Genomic DNA, 6,720 nt, shown 5'->3' with positions numbered 1-6,720 from the left:
AAGATCCAAGACACAGTTCTCTCTATATGTTTTAATATTTTTTATGTACTCAAATATATTCAAAGGAAAAAGTACATGGGTGATGCCATAGTCGTGGAAGCGCGTACGCTCACGCTGATCTTCTGACCGCCGGAAGCACGAAACCTCTGATCTGGGCAAAATCGGCAAGCCGAGGAAGAACGGACAGGACACATGCTGGACTGGCGAGAAAGCGTGTTCTTCCGCTCGCGCTAGGCATTTCGATTTCTGACACCTCTTGATTTAAAAAATCAGTTTTTTGATAGTTTTCTCTCTCCACTGGGCTATTCATTTTAGCCACAGTTTTCAATTGGTACGATTTGCTTCCAAATCTTACAGATGCATTTTAAAAAATTTTTCCATCGCTCGGACAGAAGAGTCGATTGCTCAGTGAGTACGAGTATACATACAAAGTGCATACGGGTAACCAACCCCGTAGGGCTTGCCACATATGGGCCATTCGGTCAAAGACACCGACCCGTGGCCACGCTGTGTGGAGAAAAGTCCGTAACGTAAACGGCACGAAACAGTCAGGACCGAAGCCCCGAAGGAGCTCTGAGACAGCTTCTCGACCGAGATCGTAGAATTGGCCCAAAACCCGCTCTGCTCCGTCCGCCTCGCACGGACCGTGTATCTCTTATAGATACCGAACGGCCGGCAAGGACGCCGGCGCCGCCGGCCGAATAGCACGCGCGCTTATGAGTGTAAACCGCCGCGGCAACAGACCGCCCGGCCGTGCTGTTGTAACATAGCGCGTGAACGAACGAAAAAAATTTTTATAGTAAACATTAAAATAAATTACACTACCGTAAACTAGACAAAAAATTACACATTTTTTCCCAATATGAAAATTTTCACAAACTTTTTAAAGTCCCATCGCATCGAGTAAACTTTTTTAATAACGCGTCCGCACGATTCTAAATGCTTAATCCATATGTGAAATCGTTCACTGATCACGAATATCGTATTTAAAAAAATTACAAAAATTTATTTTTCAAAATAATCAAAAAAAACCGAAAAATCACAAGAGTAAAGTACCATTATTTTAAACAACATGTCGTTCTAAATGCTTAATCCCTATGTAAAAAAGTTATTTAAGCAAGAATATGTAATTGAAAAAAATTAGAAAAATTTATTTTAGCCGTAAATCGAAAATAATGGGGACACCGGAGCTGTTCGAAGCGCCGAGACGCGCCGCGTACGGCCGAATATTTTCTAAGTCCCAACGTACCGATCAAGAGTAAAGTACCATTTTCCTACATTAGATTTCGTTCTAAATGCTTAATCCCTATGTAAAAACGTTAGTTAAGCAAGAATATCGTATTTTTAAAAAAATCTAATGATACGATTTTCCAGAAAATTGAAAAAACCGAAAAATGTCAAGAGTAAAGTGCCATTTTCTGACATTAGATTTCGTTCTAAATGCTTAATCCCTATGTAGAAACGTTAGTTAAGCAAGAATATCGTATTTTTAAAAAAATCTAATGATAGGATTTTTCAGAAAATTGAAAAAACCGTAAAATGTCAAGAGTAAAGTGCCCTTATTTTAAACAATGTATCGTTCTAAATGCTTAATCCCTATGTAAAAAAGTTATTTTAGCAGGAATATGTTATTGAAAAAAATTAGAAAAATTTATTTTAGCCGTAAATCGAAAATAATGGGGACACCGGAGCTGTTCGAAGCGCCGAGCGCGCCGCGTACGCCCGAATATTTTCAAAGTCCCAACGTACCGATCAAGAGTAAAGTACCATTTTCCTACATTAGATTTCGTTCTAAATGCTTAATCCCTATGTAAAAACGTTAGTTAAGCAAGAATATCGTATTTTAAAAAAAATCTAATGATAGGATTTTCCAGAAAATTGAAAAAACCGAAAAATGTCAAGAGTAAAGTGCCATTTTCTGACATTAGATTTCGTTCTAAATGCTTAATCCCTATGTAGAAAGGTTAGTTAAGCAAGATTATCGTATTTTTAAAAAAATCTAATGATAGGATTTTTCAGAAAATTGAAAAAACCGTAAAATGTCAAGAGTAAAGTGCCCTTATTTTAAACATTATATCGTTCTAAATGCTTAATCCCTATGTAAAAAAGTTATCTAAGCAAGAATATGTTATTGAATAAAATGAGAAAAATTTATTTTAGCCGTAAATCGAAAATAATGGGTCGAGCGAATCGGTCGATTGCGCCGAGACGCGCTATGATGCAACAGACGAGCGATTGGAACGCCCGAATATTTTCAAAGTCCCAACGTACCGATCAAGAGTAAAGTACCATTTTCCTACATTAGATTTCGTTCTAAATGCTTAATCCCTATGTAAAAACGTTAGTTAAGCAAGAATATCGTATTTTTAAAAAAATCTAATGATAGGATTTTCCAGAAAATTGAAAAAACCGAAAAATGTCAAGAGTAAAGTGCCATTTTCTGACATTAGATTTCGTTCTAAATGCTTAATCCCTATGTAGAAACGTTAGTTATGCAAGATTATCGTATTTTTAAAAAAATCTAATGATAGGATTTTTCAGAAAATTGAAAAAACCGTAAAATGTCAAGAGTAAAGTGCCCTTATTTTAAACATTATATCGTTCTAAATGCTTAATCCCTATGTAAAAAAGTTATCTAAGCAAGAATATGTTATTGAATAAAATGAGAAAAATTTATTTTAGCCGTAAATCGAAAATAATGGGTCGAGCGAATCGGTCGATTGCGCCGAGACGCGCTATGATGCAACAGACGAGCGATTGGAACCCCCGAATATTTTCAAAGTCCCAACGTACCGATCAAGAGTAAAGTACCATTTTCCTACATTAGATTTCGTTCTAAATGCTTAATCCCTATGTAAAAACGTTAGTTAAGCAAGAATATCGTATTTTTAAAAAAATCTAATGATACGATTTTCCAGAAAATTGAAAAAACCGAAAAATGTCAAGAGTAAAGTGCCATTTTCTGACATTAGATTTCGTTCTAAATGCTTAATCCCTATGTAGAAACGTTAGTTAAGCAAGAATATCGTATTTTTAAAAAAATCTAATGATAGGATTTTTCAGAAAATTGAAAAAACCGTAAAATGTCAAGAGTAAAGTGCCCTTACTTTAAACAATGTATCGTTCTAAATGCTTAATCCCTATGTAAAAAAGTTATTTAAGCAGGAATATGTTATTGAAAAAAATTAGAAAAATTTATTTTAGCCGTAAATCGAAAATAATGGATCGAGCGAATCGGTCGATTGCGCCGAGACGCGCTATGATGCAACAGACGAGCGATTGGAACCCCCGAATATTTTCAAAGTCCCAACGTACCGATCAAGAGTAAAGTACCATTTTCCTACATTAGATTTCGTTCTAAATGCTTAATCCCTATGTAAAAACGTTAGTTAAGCAAGAATATCGTATTTTTAAAAAAATCTAATGATACGATTTTCCAGAAAATTGAAAAAACCGAAAAATGTCAAGAGTAAAGTGCCATTTTCTGACATTAGATTTCGTTCTAAATGCTTAATCCCTATGTAGAAAGGTTAGTTAAGCAAGATTATCGTATTTTTAAAAAAATCTAATGATAGGATTTTTCAGAAAATTGAAAAAACCGTAAAATGTCAAGAGTAAAGTGCCCTTATTTTAAACATTATATCGTTCTAAATGCTTAATCCCTATGTAAAAAAGTTATCTAAGCAAGAATATGTTATTGAATAAAATGAGAAAAATTTATTTTAGCCGTAAATCGAAAATAATGGGTCGAGCGAATCGGTCGATTGCGCCGAGACGCGCTATGATGCAACAGACGAGCGATTGGAACGCCCGAATATTTTCAAAGTCCCAACGTACCGATCAAGAGTAAAGTACCATTTTCCTACATTAGATTTCGTTCTAAATGCTTAATCCCTATGTAAAAACGTTAGTTAAGCAAGAATATCGTATTTTTAAAAAAATCTAATGATAGGATTTTCCAGAAAATTGAAAAAACCGAAAAATGTCAAGAGTAAAGTGCCATTTTCTGACATTAGATTTCGTTCTAAATGCTTAATCCCTATGTAGAAACGTTAGTTAAGCAAGAATATCGTATTTTTAAAAAAATCTAATGATAGGATTTTTCAGAAAATTGAAAAAACCGTAAAATGTCAAGAGTAAAGTGCCCTTACTTTAAACAATGCATCGTTCTAAATGCTTAATCCCTATGTAAAAAAGTTATTTAAGCAGGAATATGTTATTGAAAAAAATTAGAAAAATTTATTTTAGCCGTAAATCGAAAATAATGGATCGAGCGAATCGGTCGATTGCGCCGAGACGCGCTATGATGCAACAGACGAGCGATTGGAACCCCCGAATATTTTCAAAGTCCCAACGTACCGATCAAGAGTAAAGTACCATTTTCCTACATTAGATTTCGTTCTAAATGCTTAATCCCTATGTAAAAACGTTAGTTAAGCAAGAATATCGTATTTTTAAAAAAATCTAATGATACGATTTTCCAGAAAATTGAAAAAACCGAAAAATGTCAAGAGTAAAGTGCCATTTTCTGACATTAGATTTCGTTCTAAATGCTTAATCCCTATGTAGAAACGTTAGTTAAGCAAGAATATCGTATTTTTAAAAAAATCTAATGATAGGATTTTTCAGAAAATTGAAAAAACCGTAAAATGTCAAGAGTAAAGTGCCCTTACTTTAAACAATGTATCGTTCTAAATGCTTAATCCCTATGTAAAAAAGTTATTTAAGCAGGAATATGTTATTGAAAAAAATTAGAAAAATTTATTTTAGCCGTAAATCGAAAATAATGGATCGAGCGAATCGGTCGATTGCGCCGAGACGCGCTATGATGCAACAGACGAGCGATTGGAACCCCCGAATATTTTCAAAGTCCCAACGTACCGATCAAGAGTAAAGTACCATTTTCCTACATTAGATTTCGTTCTAAATGCTTAATCCCTATGTAAAAACGTTAGTTAAGCAAGAATATCGTATTTTTAAAAAAATCTAATGATACGATTTTCCAGAAAATTGAAAAAACCGAAAAATGTCAAGAGTAAAGTGCCATTTTCTGACATTAGATTTCGTTCTAAATGCTTAATCCCTATGTAGAAACGTTAGTTAAGCAAGAATATCGTATTTTTAAAAAAATCTAATGATAGGATTTTTCAGAAAATTGAAAAAACCGTAAAATGTCAAGAGTAAAGTGCCCTTATTTTAAACAATGTATCGTTCTAAATGCTTAATCCCTATGTAAAAAAGTTATTTTAGCAGGAATATGTTATTGAAAAAAATTAGAAAAATTTATTTTAGCCGTAAATCGAAAATAATGGGGACACCGGAGCTGTTCGAAGCGCCGAGCGCGCCGCGTACGCCCGAATATTTTCAAAGTCCCAACGTACCGATCAAGAGTAAAGTACCATTTTCCTACATTAGATTTCGTTCTAAATGCTTAATCCCTATGTAAAAACGTTAGTTAAGCAAGAATATCGTATTTTAAAAAAAATCTAATGATAGGATTTTCCAGAAAATTGAAAAAACCGAAAAATGTCAAGAGTAAAGTGCCATTTTCTGACATTAGATTTCGTTCTAAATGCTTAATCCCTATGTAGAAAGGTTAGTTAAGCAAGATTATCGTATTTTTAAAAAAATCTAATGATAGGATTTTTCAGAAAATTGAAAAAACCGTAAAATGTCAAGAGTAAAGTGCCCTTATTTTAAACATTATATCGTTCTAAATGCTTAATCCCTATGTAAAAAAGTTATCTAAGCAAGAATATGTTATTGAATAAAATGAGAAAAATTTATTTTAGCCGTAAATCGAAAATAATGGGTCGAGCGAATCGGTCGATTGCGCCGAGACGCGCTATGATGCAACAGACGAGCGATTGGAACGCCCGAATATTTTCAAAGTCCCAACGTACCGATCAAGAGTAAAGTACCATTTTCCTACATTAGATTTCGTTCTAAATGCTTAATCCCTATGTAAAAACGTTAGTTAAGCAAGAATATCGTATTTTTAAAAAAATCTAATGATAGGATTTTCCAGAAAATTGAAAAAACCGAAAAATGTCAAGAGTAAAGTGCCATTTTCTGACATTAGATTTCGTTCTAAATGCTTAATCCCTATGTAGAAACGTTAGTTAAGCAAGAATATCGTATTTTTAAAAAAATCTAATGATAGGATTTTTCAGAAAATTGAAAAAACCGTAAAATGTCAAGAGTAAAGTGCCCTTACTTTAAACAATGCATCGTTCTAAATGCTTAATCCCTATGTAAAAAAGTTATTTAAGCAGGAATATGTTATTGAAAAAAATTAGAAAAATTTATTTTAGCCGTAAATCGAAAATAATGGATCGAGCGAATCGGTCGATTGCGCCGAGACGCGCTATGATGCAACAGACGAGCGATTGGAACCCCCGAATATTTTCAAAGTCCCAACGTACCGATCAAGAGTAAAGTACCATTTTCCTACATTAGATTTCGTTCTAAATGCTTAATCCCTATGTAAAAACGTTAGTTAAGCAAGAATATCGTATTTTTAAAAAAATCTAATGATACGATTTTCCAGAAAATTGAAAAAACCGAAAAATGTCAAGAGTAAAGTGCCATTTTCTGACATTAGATTTCGTTCTAAATGCTTAATCCCTATGTAGAAACGTTAGTTAAGCAAGAATATCGTATTTTTAAAAAAATCTAATGATAGGATTTTTCAGAAAATTGAAAAAACCGTAAAATGTC

Source organism: Megalopta genalis, unplaced genomic scaffold (genome assembly GCF_051020955.1).
Source record: "Megalopta genalis isolate 19385.01 unplaced genomic scaffold, iyMegGena1_principal scaffold0339, whole genome shotgun sequence".
Classification (NCBI taxonomy): domain Eukaryota; kingdom Metazoa; phylum Arthropoda; class Insecta; order Hymenoptera; family Halictidae; genus Megalopta; species Megalopta genalis.
Note: the sequence above shows the minus strand (reverse complement) of the source record.